Below are 18,630 nucleotides of genomic sequence, written 5' to 3' on the forward strand. Positions count from 1 at the left end.
AAACTTCCACGATGCTGGAGTGTCCTATCAGCTGCACCGGTCAGTATGGCAGCCACTGACCACACATGGCTACTGAACACTTGACACTGACTAGCAAGACTGATGAACTGAGTCTTTAACTTATTTCATTTTAAGTAACTATATTTAAATTTAAACAATGTGGCCAGTGACTACCTCATTGGACAGTGCAGGTTAGACAGAAAGGCTCCATCCACGGGAAGATGTCCAGTCCGGCCACCCCTGGCAGCTTCAGTCCCTAATGATGGCACCATCTGCTACACTCCCATCATGTCCCCACCCGTGTAACGTGGTCAACGTTAAACAGCGGGTACAGATTTCCCACATGCCAGACCCTGTGCTAGGCCTTGGGCTTGGTCCCTGCTTTCAGGGCACTGCCAGTCTGGTGGGTGAGGGAGGCGTTTATAGCCCATCCCAGCGAGTCTGAGCCAGGATGGGACCAGTACGGGTGCCGTGGAACCCAGGGCAGAGAACCTCACCAGGCCAGGCGGGCGGGGGGAGGGGGGCGAAGTTAGAGGGAGACTCGCAGGAAACTTCCAGGGGTTACTATCTGCACAGAAGCCTGAATCATGGATGGGCACCTGGGAAGGAGGGAAAATACTGAGTCCAGAGCAGGTGGCAGACCAGCGCCCATCGGGTGGGGGGAGGGAGTAGGGTGGCGTTTTCCAGAGACCGAAGGAAGCTGGACGTCTGGAATGTGGAGAATGGCTAGAGATAAGGGCGGCCACCCCTCCCAGAGATGCCACGAGCAAGGTGGCCTGGATAAGAGTTTGGGAGAGAAGAACAGGCAGGTGGGCGGTGCCAGGGTTAACCACGTTGTGAAAGTCAGAAAACCGGATCCATGGATGCCACAAGGAGGAAAAAAAATTAAAAAGACAACATTTAGTCCCAGATCTAGGAGGACATGTTGGAAGGTCAGTGAGGGCTTCAGAGACCCCACGTCCCTCCCCTCTACTCCTCTGCCCTCGGGCACTGGCCTGTCACAGCCATGCCTCGGGGTGTGTGCGTGCGTTTGAGAAGGGAAGTGGGTACACAGGGAAGGAGGAACAACACATGATCACCAGCCATGGGGCGGCCCCAAGAGCAGCCGGCCACACTGCTGGTAAAACACGTGTGCTCCGCTGGCTACAAAGCGGCTGCCTCACTATCTGCAAACTATTTCTAAACATAAAACTATATGGGCCTCTTGGGCCAACGGGACGGCTCAAGGGGGTGAGGAAGGCCCCGATCCCTTCTAATTTCCTTCCCCCCATCATCTCATACTGTGGGTTTTCTAGATGGGTTTGAAAGTGCCAGGGCTGCAGCCTATGAAGACATGGCCTTTGTCTTGTATGGGAGCTTCTCAGCTCCTGAGTGAGCCCCATTCTACTTCTGACAGAGGCCTTGGTTGCTTCCCCCAGGCCTGTATCCTCCTCCCCCTCCTAATTTTCTCTGCCTTCCCTCCTATCTGGCCAGGCCTGCAGTCACGTGCTACAGCTACAGCTGCCGAAGACAGAACAAAACTGGGCTTGTCCTCCAGAGGAAGCGCCACAGATGCATGCAGGCCGCCAGGGACGAGCAAAGCTCCACCGAGCTTCTGTTAGACTTGACTTCCTGTACGTGGGAGGTAACATGTTGTCTAGAGCTCGGGATTTTTCTCAGAGAGATGGATCTAATCCTGGTTAAAACCTCTTTCTGTGAGGCCCCCGTCAGGTAACTTCCTTATGAATAATTTTTATTACCTATAAAATGGTGACTTTCCATCTCATAGGGAGGGCTGTTGGAAGGAATGAGAGAGAATGCAAACGTGAAACACCTACTATTTCCTGGGCACACAGCAGGTGTTCAATAAATGCACACATTTTTTTTTCCCCTGGCATAAAAAGAGACCCACGATCCTATTAAACACCACCAAGGGGGCGGCTCTGAGGCAGGGGGAGCCGACGTGAGGGCGGGAATAACCTGCTACCCTGTGTGGGCAGAGGCTTGGCAGACGCACCTACACACGCGGCTGAATCCTCCAAGTCAGCACCCTGGCGGGGGAGGGGCCGGCACCACGTCCAGACCACAGGTGGGAACACCAGGGGCCAAATCAGTCAGCGTGTGACCCAGGGCAGGTCACGCCATCACTCTGCACCTCCTCTGGGAAATGAGAATTGTGCCCCAAACCAGTGGCCTATGGGCCCACAGGCTTAGTGCCTTCAGCCTCTATGCTGTGTACTAAATGTCAGGAAAATTCGTATATTTTTTTAAATGCGGATGCTCACATTTCTCGTAAAAAAAAAAATTAAAAAAAAAAATAATTTTAAATCAGATGATCTGGCAAAACTGGGCCCCCATTCCTACTTGGCTAGAAGGAAAGGAGAAGACACCCCTTGGAGACTGTCCTTTCCAGTCCCCACGCCCTGTGCCTGAGCCACACCCAGCCTGCTTCACTCACTGAGCTCCCCTGCCAGGCCCTCAGAGACTTCTGATTTGCCCAGAGCTATTCTGGGCACCAGTGAATATAAGCCACCTGCCTGCATGAGGCGGGTACAGGGAACAGATGGACAGTTTCCCTTAGGGCAGACACTTACAGATGCTTTCATTCCATCAGCATATGCAATCACTAACAACCTTACCAGGTTGGTGCTATGGTTGTTCCTTTTTTTTTTTTTTTTTAATTGAAGTAGAGTTGATTTTCAATGTTGTGTTAGTTTCAGGTGTACAGCACAGTGATTCAGCTATACATATATATCTATTCTTTTTCAGATTCTTTTCCATTATAGGTTATTATAAAATCCTGAGTATAGTCCCCTGCGGGTACTATGGTTGTTATCCACATTTTACAAAGAGGGAAACTGAGGCACAGAGCAACTAGGTAGCTTGCCGAAGGTCGCAAAGCCGGGAAACGGCACAGCCAAGATTTAAACTCAAACAGTAAATAAATAAGCACCGTGCAGTGTGATAAGTACTAAGACCTCAGTCTACACACTGCAGTGAACACACAACCAGGAAGGACACACCCAGAGAAGGCACCATTCCAGCCAGGCCTTGGACGAAGGAGGATTTCACCAGACAGAGAAGGGGGCATTGAGGGACCAGCAAAGCGAAGGGTGGCAGGTGGGAGGGCTGGTGGGACGGAGGAAGGAAAGGCACGTGGGCCACACTGAGGCCTCTGAACTCTATCCCACACACAATGGGAGACAGGGTGGGTTTCTCGTGTGAGTCTCAATTTACTTGCCACGTGCCTGTTGTCAGCAATGCTTGAAGAATTCTCTACCACCAAAAACAAAAGTTTTCATCGTCCCCTGGACGGCATGGCTGTGAATAGAGCTTTCCTAGCTGCAACAGTGTAAACGCCGAACACTGACTACAACGCGGTCCTGCTGGGAGGGTCGGGGGTGGAGGAGGACACAGGAGGAAGGAGACTAAAGCCTCATCTTCCATAGGGGGTGTCCGCAGATAAGAACTAAAAGTAAAAAGTCAAGAAGTAGCCACACAAAGCCTACTGTTTATAGAGTCACAGAAGTAACAGAATCCAACAGCACATTAAAAGGATCAGACACCATGATCAAGTGGGGTTTATCCCAGGAGTGCAAGGATTCTTCAATATATGCAAATCAATCCATGTGATACACCACATTAACAATTTGAAGGATAAAAACCGTATGATAATCTCAGTAGATACAGAAAAAGCTTGTGACAAAATTCAACACCCCATTAAGTAGGCATAGAGGGAATTTACCTCAACATAATAAAAGCCATATACCACAAACCCACAGCCAACATAATCCTCAATGGTGAAAAACTGAAAGCATTTCCTCTAAGATCAGGAACAAGATACGGGTGCCCACTCTCACCACTCTTATTCAACAGTTTTGGAAGTCCTAGCCACGGCAATCAGAGGAGGAAAAGAAATAAAAGGAATCCAAATCCAAATGGAAAAGAAGGAGTAAAACCGTCACTGTTTGCAGATGACATGAGAACCCTAAAGATGCCACTAGAGTCACAGATGTGAAAACCTAAATAATCAGCTAAAATATGTTAAACTGATCAATTAAATTGCCTCTAAGGGAGAAAAAAATGGGGATGGGGTGGAGGGAGGGTGTTGTTTGTTTTATTTTGTTTTTTGCCCTTTTTAAAACTGTAGTAAAATATCACGGTGGATTTTTAAGCAGAGGCATCACCAGATCAAATCTGGGTTTTACCAAAGAGTGGACTGGGGTCTTCATGTGAGTCTGGTCGGCAGATTCAGGGACCACCAGCCTGGTCAAGCGTGTGACCATCAAAGGGTGTTGGGCCCAGGAAATATGATTTGACGTCAGCGTTTCCCTCTATAAAAGAGGCTATGTTGCCAGAGAGGATGACGCATGGCTGGCTGACAGCCAAGCACCAACTACTTATTCATCCAAGACGTGTTAAAAGCTAAACATAAAGGCAGCCTTCTTCCTGATAAAAGAGTGGGCCTAGTTCTGGTACCATCCCACAAAGGGTCATGGCTACCTGAGTAATAATTCACTACAAATACTGGGGTGTGGGAGCCCACAAACCAAAACCTTTCCTGCCTACCCAACATAATAGCCCTGATTTTCCCGGGCCTCACCCTGGTCCCAGAACTAGTCCCATGCCCGGCCAATCAGTCGGGGATACTCCTAGCCTCAGTGATTGCTGAGGGAGGGCACGGGACTGATCAGAACCAGTAAGATTTCATTCTGGGACTTTTCTGAAACTGTTAGAGGAACTTTTTGCACTGAGATGGCTGAGAAGATGGAATGAAAGCTGGAGCACACGGCAGCCATCTTGGCACCATGAGGGCAGAGCCTGCCAAAGGCAGGGAGGGAGTCTCTATGACACTTTGAGCTCTTGGACCTAGCAATGCTTTACAGTCTAACCCCATACTCCACTCTCCTAGAGCCAAAATAGTGCGCACACACACCCAATTGTCCCCCCTTGCTTTATGTTGTGTTTAAGCGAGTTGGAATTGAATTTCTATCATTTGCAACTGAATTAAGCCTTTAAAAAAAACTGAAAAATACTGTATGCCTTAAGGTAGTCATATTAATGTATTCAGGGAGGGGAAAGTCAATCTACAGTCTATAATGTGGCAAAGCACTGCAACTAAATACAGGTAACTGCTGGAGGGCTTCTGCCCCTGGCAATAAAGCCATGTTTATAAGGAGCAGGGTCTGGGGAACTTAATTCAACCTACCCTGTATAAAGCATTTCTTTTTTTTTTTTTTTTTTTCCTTCCCAATCCATCTTAATTTGGCCACAATTGAACTTGTGTTTTTTGCCTTATTTCCTAGTGCGAGAAGAGACTCGACCGTGGTTCTTTGTCTCCTACAATTACAGGCAAATGTGTCTCCCAAGATGAGAATGGGGGCTGCTTCCAGGAGCGTCCAGGGAGGAGAGCTGGCTGTTTTCCCTACGGTAAGTGATCCATGGAGGGAAGCAGTTCAGAAGTACAAACACCTCAGGAGAACAAGCAGAGCTTTCACCAGTCAACAAAAATAAGCCACATACCAGCCAGGGCTCTTCACCAGCTGATTTTTTTTAGATCAGCACTTGAAGAAGTTCTAAAAGGGCTCCCTCGGCCTGGATGAGGCCTCAGATCTTCCAATCTCAAAACTGTGTCACATCCATCAGGTGACTCAGACTGAGGGCAATTTATTCACGCGAAGAACTGCTGAGGGTGGCAGTCTCCCTGTTTGAATATGTCAGTGTGTCAAAAATGCAGCCCTGTATCAGACAAGAGCCTCAGCCCCACGAAACCAGCACCAGTGTGCCTTGGAAACAGCGGGCAGGGGTCACCACCCTGAGGACAAGCCCGTTTTCTGGCCAATCCACTCACCCAAGCCTCGATGATCTCACCTGTAAGCTGAGAAGGGCAGCCTCTCCCCTTCACAAAGGCGTCCCCAGAACCAAGCGAGATTAGGACACGATGTCAGTTTTTAAAAATAACTGTCCTACAAATTAAAGATGACACCAAACTTCAAAAGATCCCTAGTAATGCCATTTATAAATACACTGCTTTCTGCTCATGGAAAGATTTCACAGGCATGATCTGAGACCCACAAGGACCCTGTAGGACAGCATGGCCAGGGTCAGCAAGAAGGGCAGTCCCCAGTCTCCAGATAAGAGACCTCAGCCCCAGGGGAGAAGTGCTGGCTTGACCTAAGGTCACACGCAGGGGAGCGTCAGGCTAGTGTCGGGAGCACAGACCACTAGTCCTAAGTTCCATGTGTCTTTCCCTTCACCTCTGGTTCCCAAAGTCTGGTCCAGGGAACACGGGGGTAGGGGCTGGGGGTTCCCTGAGACCTTTTCTGCGAGTCTGCAAGGTCAAAACCATTTTCACGATTGAGTTCGACTTAATTTGCCTCTTTCACCTTCATTCTCTCATGAGCGTTGAGTGGAGTTTCCAGAGACTACTTGAGCGGTGACATCAAGAGACAGAATGCAGAGGCAGAAATGAGCATCCAGCTCTTCTATTAAGCCAGACATGAAAGAGACTCAAAAAAACCATAAAATGACAGCTTTCTTTTCACGAATTTTTTTTTGGTTTGGGAAAATAGTTATTTTTGATAAGATATATTCTTTATGCTGACAGGTAATAGGCTTATTACCGTCATTTTTAATGAATGAATACAAGTGTTTAAAACAACTCTGTTTTAATCTCTAACACGGCAGATATTGTAGATGTTCCCCACAAAAAACAAAAGCTCTCTGAAATGCTCAGTGATCACAGGAGTGTAAAAGGAACCTCAGGCCCAAAAGCATCAGGTCAGGTTTGCGAGGCACAAATAGAGACACGGATGTAGAGAACAAATGTATGGACACCAAGGGAGGAAAGCGGGTGGAATGAACTGGGAGATTGGGATTGACATATATACACTAATATGTATAAAATAGATAACTAATAAGAACCTGCTGTATAGCACAGGGAACTCTACTTCACTTTGCTGTACAGTAGAAACTAACACAACATTGTAAAACAACTATATCCCTATTTTAAAAAAAAAAGCATGGGGTCAGCTGGTGCCACCAAACCACACCCTCCCCCTGGGCCGCCCTGCAGAGACCCTGCTGGAGGGAAACACCAGTGTATTTGCAGTAACAGAGAAGCGGCTATTCCTTCTCAGGCCTTCCTTTACTCTTTCTGATTTTCCCAAGAAGAAAGCCTCCATTTGGGGTCACTATCTCTTCATAGCCCTTCTTCACGTTTGCTAATCTCCTTTTTAAGAAAGGGGGAGTTAGTCAGGCTCAGAGCCTTCCCCAAAGGGAATCTGCTAGAATTTGATAAGCAAAACAATAAACCCACTGGAAACAAAAGAGCGTTGCTCTGCAAAGTCAGCAAGCGGGACCCTATGAGTTGGGCACGTCCATATCATTCTTCACTGAAGTGAGAGAGTGGCATGGACATATATACACTACCAAATGTGAAATAGATAGCTAGTGGGAAGCAGCCGCATGGCACAGGGAGATCAGCTCGGTGCTTTGTGACCACCTAGAGGGGTGGGATAGGGAGGGAGACTCAAGAGAGAAGAGATATGGGAACATATGTATAGCTGATTCACTTTGTTATAAAGCAGAAACTAACACAACAATGTAAAGCAATTATACTTCAATAAAGATGTTAAAAAAAATAATTAAAAATAAAATGTTAAAAAAAAAGCCTGCTTGAAACAAAGTTATTTCCCTTTGATGACTTTTCACTTCTGGTCATGAAGTCTCATTTTCAAACAAACTTAAGTACGAATGTGAATCCGTGTAAAGGAAAATACAGAATAAACAGTACATAAGAACTAGAAAAAGGCAAAAATTATGACAGAGGCAGAAGAACAAGAGAGTTGGGATGTAAAGTCTCTGTATCAGGAATGTTCCAGAATTCCACGATGAAAGGCACCACCGGAAACACTCCAACTTCCCGACCAATTCTAAGATACCTGAAATGTTTTTAATGTTACTACAAATCATGTTTTTTCCCCATCCATCCAATCTATTCTTGAACAGCACTTGTGGTAGCTACTAAAACACACAAAGAAACCACTTTCCTAGAGCTTCGGTGAAAGGGATCAAGTGCCCTCCAGGGCTGGCTGCTGGAACTTTCTGCAACAATGCAGATGTTCTCTATCTGCATAGCTCACTACAGAGGCCACCGGCCACAGGCGGCTAAATGAAAACTTGAAATGTGCTTAGTCCAGGTAACTGGATTTTGTATTAAATTTGAATTTTTAAAGTATAATTCAAATCGCCTCATGGGGCTAGTGGCTGCCATCCCGGACCACACAGGTCCAGCTCCTGGATCCCAGATTTCACTCCGCTCCCCACCTGGAGAGATCACGCCACGCTCCCGGGTCCTCCTGCTGCCTTGCCTCCTTGCCTCTGCCTGGTTTTTCTTGCCACAAGGAGCGGCTGTCACAGCCCTGTGAGAAGGGCGGCCAGGACAATCTGATTTCACCTTCAGGAATTCTGCAGCAGAGGCAGAAGTGGAAAGACGGCGCCAGGGCAAAGCCGGGACCTGGGGAGCCAAACCAGAAAGGCCGAGGCAAGAGGGCCCAGGAGCAGAGAAGAGGCAGAGGTGGAGAAGGCGGGGGGCGAGGGCAGGAGCCCCCGGGGGGCTGGAGCCAGCCCCCTGAGGACCACAACCCCTCCCCGCCCAGCACCCCTCAGGCCCAATTCCCCATCAGCGAGTTTCATCCAACCAGGGAGCCTGGTGGAGACAGCTGCAAAGGGATGGAAATGTGCATGGAAAAGAAAGAAGGGGAAGACAGTACCAGGGCCTCTGAGTTGGAAGCAGCAGAATCACTACCGGGGACCTCTGCCTAGCTCCCTCCCTCCACCCCCTTTCTTTCCCACCTCAAACCCCAACTTCAGAGGCAGAGGCTTCTTGAGGCGTCTGCCAAACCCACCTTCTGTGGTGGGGACTGTGCCTCACGCGTAAGCAGAGCCCTGCTGCTGTGCTTCTGACACAAGACCCTCTCCCAGGGGACAAAACGGAGGAAGGCAGAGCGGGGAGAGATGGGGACACAGAGAGGGTTGACCGAGAGGGAAGAGAAAGCAAACGAGAGAAGAGGAGGCAGCAGAGGACGGATGCGGGCGATGATCCTGCTTCCCGGCCCGAATTCTGCAATTACACAGCCAGATCATTTACCAACCTTTGGCAAAGGCACCTTTGAGAGTGAGGACCGGTGAGGTCCTCGCAGTGAGGACTGAGAATAACGATGCTGGATGCTTGGTGTCCCTGCTCAAGGCTCTACAACGCCGTCCCCGCCCTTGGGGCTCATGAAGGAAAATCCTGCCTTTTATTTAAGCCGTCTGAGTGGTTTGGAAGAAAGTGTAGGGGATTCCACTCCAGACCCAGGGCAGGCCCTGTGCACCTCGGCAGCCTTGGTGACAAGGTCAGCCCTGCTTCCTCTTTCCACAGCACCACACCATCTGTCCTGGTTCTGGGCCACCAAGAGCTTCCTTCCACTGAGAGAGGAGAAAAGGAAAGTAAGAAAAGATGGTTGGTCAGCATGGTTTCCTAGGGCCAGTTGGCCTCTTCTGAGGTTATCAAGGGTCTGAGAGCTTTCTTAGGCCTAAGTGGAACCAAGTTACTCCCAGGCAGAAAGGCTGTGTGCTCGAATTCTGATTTGACTAGACGGATGTTTCCAGACAAGCAGGTGAGGACCCCCACTCCCGTCTCCCAGAACACAAGCAGCCCCCACAGCTGTCCCCACACTGGGCCACCCAGCTTCGTGCAACATCAAGATTCCACAGCCATTTGGAGGCCAAGTTAAGGCAGTCGGTAGGTCTGGGAATAAGGAAAAAGCTCTTTTTTCAATTTCTTAAATTTAAAATAATTTCAGACTTGGGAAAAAAATGAGGGTAAGATGCAGACTTGATGTCCCTTTACCCTGAAATACTTCAGTGTGTATTTCCTAAAGATGAGGACATTCTCTCACAGAACCAGAGTACGATGATCACAATCAGAAAATTAACATGGATACGATGCCACTAATCCAGTCTATGACTTTGTTCGAACTGCATCAACTGTCCCACCAACGTCTTTTACAGCAAAGGGTAAAAGATATTTTTCCTGGTCCAGGATCCAGTCCAGGACTCAAACGGCATCTACTGTCAATCTCTCTCTAGTCTCCCTAATCTGGAAGCATTCTTCAGTTTTTCATGGCCTTAATAGTTTTCAATAATATGAACCAGTTATTGTGTAGAATGTCTGTCACTGGGAAAGACTCACTTTCAATTCACCTTTTTTGTTGATGTTGCATAGGCAGGAGCCACCAGGATGGAATCTAACCAATTACAAAAAATACGTTTAAATAGCCTAAGGTCCAAAGCACCACAAAGGAGAAAACCCAACAGCCCTTTAGTCTTCAGGCACAAGGGTCAATTGTATGAGGCCCAGGAGGAGGGACAGAAGCTACATAACCACCCTACACACACACACACACACACACACACACACACACACACACACACACACACACTGTCAGACACACATACACAGAAAGACACAGGCACACTCTCTCACACACACAGTGACACACACATACACAGCAGAGCTGAGAAGGCTGACAGGACCCGCTGCTTTTTTCATTCAGAGCCAAACACATGTTTTTAAACCCACAAGATTCTTTGTGTGAGAGGAGGCAGAATTGCTGAAACTAAGGCATTTTATGGAGTTCAACCACAAGTGAACTATCTCCATGTCTGCACCGAAAGGCTTAACATATTTCCTCAATTTTAAGACTCACTTTTTTTCAAACATTTGCAAATATTAGGGGAACTTCTCTGGTGGTCCAGTGGTTAAGAATCCGCCTGCCATTGAAGGGGATATGGGTTCGATCCCTGGTCCGGGAAGATCCCACATGCTGTGGAGCAACTAAGCCCATGCGCCACAACTACTGAAGCCCGGGTACCCTAGAACCGCAACTACTGAGCCCACGCACCGCAACTACTGAAGCCCACGCGCTCCAGGGCCTGTATGCCGCAAATACTGAACCCACGTGCTTCAACTACTTCATGAAGCCTGTGGGCCTAGAGCCCGTGCTCTGCAACGAGAAGCCACTGCAATGAGAAGCCCGCGCACCGCGACAAAGAGTAGCCCTCGCCTGCCGCAACTAGAGAAAGCCTGCGCGCAACAGCAAAGACGCAGTGCAGCCAAAATAAATAAATAAAATAAAATAGGCCTTCCTATTTAAAAAAATGTGCAAATATTAGATTTTAGACGGATCATACAATTAATGTGAACATTTATCAGGGGTGATGTTTCAGCCACCCATCAAGCAGTTATGCAATACAAGGTCTGTTTTAGAATTAACATGAGTGTCAGCATCAGGGCAATGGTGAGTTCACGGCCCGGCCTAGGGAAGCTCGAGGGACCAGGCAGTGAGGCCTCTGTGGAAAGCAGGCACCCCGCTCCCAGCACTCCAGGCAAGCTGCTGCCTTGCTCCTCTTGGAGGACCTTCCTTCTGACTGCAGCTCACGGAACAGAACGGAAAGAAAGGAGGACGAAGGATGCAAAGGAAACAAAGTAAAAATCCACTGCCATTGGTTTAAGAGACATGGAAGAACCCAGAAGAAGTGGCTAAAAACAGGAAAAGTGGCTGCTTCTAGCAGAACTGGGGGTGGGAAGGAATGAGGCAGAGGACTTTCATTTTCTCAGGGGCTTTTCTTCAACTATGTGCAAGTATTGCTTCAATAAAGATCAAACTTTAAGTTGGCTGCAGCACAGATTGACCAATATTTTGTATTTCCCCATCATCAAGACTGAGGGGGACTCAGCTCATTCAGCATGTGGCTAGATTCAAATCAAAATCTCAATCATTCCAGTAAACTGGTGCAGCCACTATGGAAAACAGTATGAAGGTTCCTCAAAAAACTGAAAATAGGAACTTCGCTGGTAGTCCAATGGTTAAGACTCCGTGCTCCCAATGCAGGGGGCCCGGGCTCGATCCCTGGTCAGGGAACTAGATCCCACATGCCACAACTAAAGATCCCACATGCTGCAGCTAAAAGAGCCTGCATGCCGCAACTAAGGAGCCTGCATGCCGCAACTAAAGATCTCGCATGCTGCAACTAAAAGAGCCCACATGCCGCAACTAAAGATCCCGCATGCCGCAACTAAACATCCCGCATGCCGCAACTAAAGAAGATCCCGCATGCCGCAACTAAAGATTCCGCACGCCACAATGAACATCCTGCACGCAGCAACAAAGATCCCGCGTGCCGCAACTAAGACCCAGCGTAGCCAAATAAATAAATATATATATTTTTAACTGAAAATAGAGCTGCCATATGATCCAACAATCCCACTCCTGGGCATATATCTGGACAAAACTGTAATTCAAAAAGGTACATGCACCCCAATGTTCATAGCAGCACTATTCACAGTAGCCAAGACATGGAAACAACCTAAATGCCCATGGACAGATGAATGGATAAAGAAGACATGGTACATATATACAATGGAATACCACTCAGCCATAAAGAAGAATGAAATAATGCCATTTGTAGCAACATGGATGGACCTAGAGATGATCATACTAAGTGAAGAAAGACAGAGAAAGACAAATACCATATGGTATCACTTATATGTGGAATCTAAAATATGACACAAATGAACTTATTTACAAAAGTTTGTGAGGACTCACAAACATAGAGAACTGACTTGTGGTTGCCAAGGGGGGATGGGGGAGGGATGGAGTGGGAGTTTGGGATTAGCAGATGCAAACAATTATATAGAGAATGGATAAACAACAAGGTCCTACTGTATAGCACAGAGAACTATATTCAATATCCTGTGATAAACCATAATGGAAAAGAATATGAAAAAGAATGCATATATATGTATAACTGAATCACTTTGCTATACAGCAGAAATTAACACAACATTGTCAATCAACCATACTTCAATAAATTTTTTTTTTTAATCTCGGTCATTCAATATCAGGGCTGGAAAAGCCATTGCCTATCATTTAGCTCAGAGGCTGTCATTTCACAAAGGAGGAAACTGAAGCCTCTCCCAAGGATGTGTATTTGGCAAGTGTCAGGGCAAAGACTGAAAACTTGGTCCCCTAAGTTCTAGATCAGCATTCTTTCATCTCACCAGCCTCGGTGAGGACCTCAGAAGATAGAGCCTCCACACCCACAAACACACATATTAAAAACTACTTCAGGGCATGGGCTCCAGCCTCAGACTCCTGGATTCAAATCTTGGGTCCTCATCCCATTGGCCAAGTGACCAGTGAGAACTGGTTCAATCTCCATGTCTCATCAATGTCCTCAAGACATTGTGTTAGTTTTGAGAACTAACAGGATAAACTATACAAACCACTTAGCACAATGCTTGGAATACAATAAGCTTTTGATAAATAATCGTGACTTTTACGCAGGTGTTGTTATTCAATAAATAGCAATGGTTAGAAAGGGAAGGACCGAAGCTGGCTGAACGTTTTATATGCTAGGTACTGTGCCAGGCACTTTACAATCATGACCTTATTTAATCCTTAACTACCCTGCAAGATAGGTATTGCTCTTCCCACTTTAGAGAGCAGGAAATGAAAAATCCAGAAAAGCCAGAAACCTTGCCAAGACTGCACAGCTTATGAAGAGGCAGAGGTTGAATTCAAACCTAGCTCTCCTGAACTCCCAAGCCCATGCTTTTCCTCTATTAGCTCCAAAACAAGTTTTCCTATGCTTTTTTGATCCCAAGGTTCACAGCATCAAAGTATGATTTGCTTGAACAAGTTCCAACTTGGGGAGTGGATCCAATTTCCAGCAAATGCATGCAATACCAGGATCCTATTTCTGCAGCAGGGACGCTAGCAAAACCCGTGGCAGGGAAAGAAAGCAGCACTCAAGAGCTATCCAAGGAGCTTAAGAACCTTCCCCCTGAATTTATAAAGTGTCTGTCTAGCTACTGTACTCTGGGGACTCTAGGCTCCACTAATTTTCTGTAATAGGCATTGAAGCCACGGCATAATATCCTCTCAGACAGCATTTTTAAGAAACAGGCAAAGCAAAGAATTCCCTATCGCAAGACCCATAGAACTGCTCAAAACTGCTCCTCTTGCTTTAATTGTTGCTGGCTGGTTTAAGGGTTATTGACAGGACGAATCAAAGTCCTTGCTCTGCTGGCTGGTTAACTATTAAAGCAATTCGGCAAGGCACTGTGAAATGTGGCTGTTCATGAAGCGAACGGACATCCTGCGGGCCTCAGAACGAGTCACTGTCTCTGTATCACCACCAGGAGTGTGGCCATTCTAAAACAGGGCTCGAAATGCTTTAGGACTGCTCCCATCAAGAGATGGCGTCTTGGCCATCTCCTCTTGAACCTGGGCAGGCTCATGGCTGCTTGGACCAGCAGAATATGACAGAAGTGCTGCTATGGGACTTCCAAAGCTGTGATGCTCCCACCTGATCATCTTGGGATGCCCACTGTGGGAAGCCAGGCACCATGAGGAGGTCAGAGCACCTGGGACTGCCGTGCTGAGATGGTCGGATGTAAACGCTGACCACTGACCAGCTGAGCCCCCAGCCAAGAGCCAGTATCCACGGCCAGACACAGGAGTGGGCCTCCTCGGACATCCAGTCCTGTGGCGCGCTCGGATGAGCACCCCACCCCACCCCCACCGACATCTGCCTGCAACTGCTCGAGACTCCTCCAGCGAGAACCACCCTGCAGAGCCCTCTCCAAATTCCCGACCCAGCAAATCATGGGAAAAATAAAGCATCTGATTTGGGGTAAAGTAGTTTGGGGGGTAATTCATTAGGTAGAAATAGTAACCAGAACCACAAGGAAGGACATCTTCGTTTCATCTCTTCTTCCAAAAAAGCTGGGACTCCCTTAGTGGCACAGTGGTTAAGAATCCGCCTGCCAATGCAGGGGACACAGGTTCGATCCCTGGTCTGGGAAGATCCCACATGCCGCGGAGCAACTAAGCCCGTGCACCACAACTACAGAACCTGCGCTCTAGAGCCCGCGAGCCACAACTACTGAGCCCGCGTGCCACAACTACTGAAGCCCATGCACTCTAGGGCCTGTGTGCTGCAACTACTGAGCCACCGTGCTGCAACTACTGAGCCCTGTGCTGCAACTACTGAGGCCACGCGCTGCAACTACTGAAGCCTGCACACCTAGAGCCTATGCTCTGCGACAAGAGAAGCCACCGCAATGAGAAGCCTGCGCGCTGCAACAAAGAGTAGCCCCTGCTCACCGCAAGTAGAGAAAGGCTGCGCGCAGCAATGAAGACCCAACAGCCAAAAATAAATTAATTTTTCTAAAAAAAGCCAGAAACCAGGGAAGAGAACATCAGATCTGTAGGTTTCATATCTTATCAGAATGAAGCTGAGGCCTTTTGCGTGTTGGCAACAAAAGGGTCAGGTGGACGAACATACCCGAACCCCGTTCATCATGCTTCGGGTGAGTCTGATGCCACAGAGTATGCGTTTACTTTAAGTGGGTTTGGCTGCAGTGAGAATAAACAGCGGATGTTCCTGTCATTGTCTCCCTGCTGGCAGTTTCTTTCTGTCAGAGCAAACATTAATATCTCTTGGATAATCCAGCAAAACACAGCAAAGGAAAAAAGTCAGGCAAAAATAGAACGAAATTGTTTTCCATCTTCCTTTAAGGAAATGAAAGAGGCTGATTCTCTGAGCTCTCTAAGAGTGCCTTTGCAAATTTGCAAATTATCGTGAGACTCTTGGTTAAGATGTGTTGTATAAAAGGGATACATTCTCTACTGTTACAAGCATCTATGTGGCGATAGGCAGATTAAGTAATTCTCAGAAAGGAGGGCTGGGCGAAGATACCCGGGATGCTGCCAGAGGATGAGGTTCAATAGATGTTTAATTCATCCAGCCGACACACACACAAATACACCACTATGTTCAAAGTTCCTACCATAAACGCTCAGAAGGAAAAATAACATCTCAATATTAAAAGGCTGCAGCCCACAGGGACCACAGCTCTCTGCCAACAGGGGTATCTGAAGATTCTATCAACCGTGGGGACAACAATGGATCTGCCAACCCTCAGAGCCTGTCTTCTTTTGAGGTGGGGACACCCCTAGACACCCTGGAGTCAGAGGGAAGGTATCCCGGATAAACGTGGGGACACAGTCATGTCACTGTACTACAACAGCAATGGCCCATGTTCCCACAATGGTGCCAGCTAAGGGGCCAGGAAAGTTTACATACTATCTCACTGGTCTTTATAGTTTAAAAGAAAGACACATCTGATTTTTTTTAAAGCAGTAGACCCCATTTCAATATTGACAGCTATTTCTATATTCTAGCCCAACAGCCCACACTAATATCATTTTGCCTAAGTGACTACAGTGAATGACACCCACTTATATGTGCCCACAAGTCTTCATCCCCATGTAGAAAGGATGCTACTACTCAAATCCATATAGTAACTAAGTTTGAATATCTAAATATTCTCAATATTTGGAATGTTTTCCACTGTTCTATCTTGGTGATTGTTTTGTATTTTCATAAATGAGGGTCTCTTGGCTGCAGACAATTCTAAAATGCCTTTAAGGCACTTTTCATCCCTCCGTGAATTACCACATGAGAGTTTAACAATACAGTAATTCACCAAGCAAACCCACCAACATCTGCGTTTATCTACAATTAGGGCAGGGACTACCAATCTGAAAGTTTTCTTCCACCAGCCTTCATGGTTCCTAAAATTCCTTCCGAAGACATTCGTCTCTTTGACTCATAAAGACATCTTTTTAGAATAGTGCTTTGTTCTCCACCCTCATGCCCTGCCTATGAAAATGATAAAATATGGTCATTGCAAATAATTCAGAAAACATCAAGAAATGAAAAATTAAAATCAGCATTCTTAGCGACCAGCACTAACCACTAGTAACATCTGAGGGTCCATACTTCTCAGACTCTGTGGTAATACATCCCTCTACCTCATCACCCACCAACATGAATCAACACTTCTGTAGACTACAACAAAAGTAAACTAGAAAAGTGAAAAGCCACTTGGAGGTCACAGAAATGCCAAACTGCTAAAGAGAAGAATTTCTAAAGTCTTACTCTCAATTTCTCTATGTACTTCACCTTAATTGGTAACAAGAAGATCATAGCCTGTGGACCACACTATGAATATCTCTGTTCTAGACATCTTTTCTGTTAAATGTACAGGTTCTTTTACTGTATGTATATGTGCTTTTACATATGCTCTACACATAACTTTATATGTTTTCCCCCACTAGATTTTTTTTTCCACTAAATAGATCATGGCCATGGGTCCACAACCACACATGTCATCCTATTTTAATGCAAAACACTCTTCAAACCCTGGCATCTCCAAGCAGGGCAGAATCGTATACCTCCATGAGCTAAGACCTCTGGGAGTGAGGGCTCAGGGGAGGGGAAGGAGGTCACAGGTTGTGCTTTAGCAGTGTTGCCATTGTGCCCAGGGTTGGCCCTGCCTAAGGAAAGCCCAGGGATCAGTGCATTTCCAGAGCAGGCTCTAGGGAAAAGGGACCTGCCGGTTTTGCAGGACACTGTGTATGGCAACGCCAAGAGCCACGAGTCCACAAGGTGTTTGGTTCTAACCACAGACTCTAGCCATTCATTCCGACATGCATCGTACCCCTGTGTGCAGGCACCGCATGAGATACTAGGGCACAAAGATGTGGAGGCCAAGCCCCTCCCTCCGGGGGCCTAGTCCAGTGGGGGAGCCAAATACACAAATGACCAGAACACAGCCTAATGGATATGCATGAGGTTGCTAGTGACGGTGAGGACAGGCTCCTGGGCACCGCCGCGCCCCCCACCCCACCCCCCACCCCCGGAGATTCTGAGTCATCAGGTCTGGGTGGGGCCCAAGACTCTGCAATTCCAGCTTGGTCCTGCGATGCAAAGACCACGCTTTGATGGCACTGCTCTAGGGCAATGGTTCACCACCAGGGGCAACTTTGCCCCCCTCCCCTGGGACACTTGCAAGTCTGGAGACATGCTTGCCTGTCACTACTGGGGGGTGGGGGTGGGGTTGACTGGCCTTTAGTGAGTCGATGCTGCTAACCCTCCTACAGTGGGCAAGACAGCCCCCCACAACAAAGAACGTCAATAGACAATGTCAATAGTGCAGTTGGGCAACTCCTCGAGAGCAAGACACTTGAACTCCAGGCCTCAGTTTTGTTATCAGCAAAATGGGGATGATAGTATCTATCACAGAAAGTCGTGCTGAGCATTCAGTGACTTTGTGCAAAGTGCTTAGAACAGGGTCTGGTACATGGAAGGCATTTATTATTATTATTATTATTAGCTATCATTATTATTGAAGAGCAGACAAAAACAAGCAGAAAAGACATTCCAGGATGGACACAAGTCCTTCCTGCAAGTACCCACCATCTGCAGCCCTCACCTGCCCTGCTCCAGTAACAGCAGCAATGTTTATTCATGGCTTACTATGCACCAGCAGTGGAATTAGGAAACTGAGGCCCAGAGACATTAAGTAACTTGCCCAAGGTCACACAGCCACGAAGGGGCAATCTGTTGACATTCATCCACTCAAACATCTACTGATGGGCTTCCCTGGTGGCGCAGCGTTTGAGAGTCCGCCTGCCGATGCAGGGGACGCGGGTTCGTGCCCCGGTCCGGGAAGATCCCACATGCCGCGGA

At 47.4% G+C, this 18,630-nt stretch overlaps 1 protein-coding gene across 2 annotated transcripts in view; it reads right to left on the bottom strand.

Moving 5' to 3' along the window:
• Positions 1–18,630, bottom strand: part of SH3BP5 (SH3 domain binding protein 5) — a 71,704-nt gene that overhangs the window by 44,147 nt on the left and 8,927 nt on the right. The gene's annotated exons all lie outside the window — the stretch shown is intronic.

This window comes from Physeter macrocephalus, chromosome 1 (genome assembly GCF_002837175.3).
Source record: "Physeter macrocephalus isolate SW-GA chromosome 1, ASM283717v5, whole genome shotgun sequence".
NCBI lineage: Eukaryota > Metazoa > Chordata > Mammalia > Artiodactyla > Physeteridae > Physeter > Physeter macrocephalus.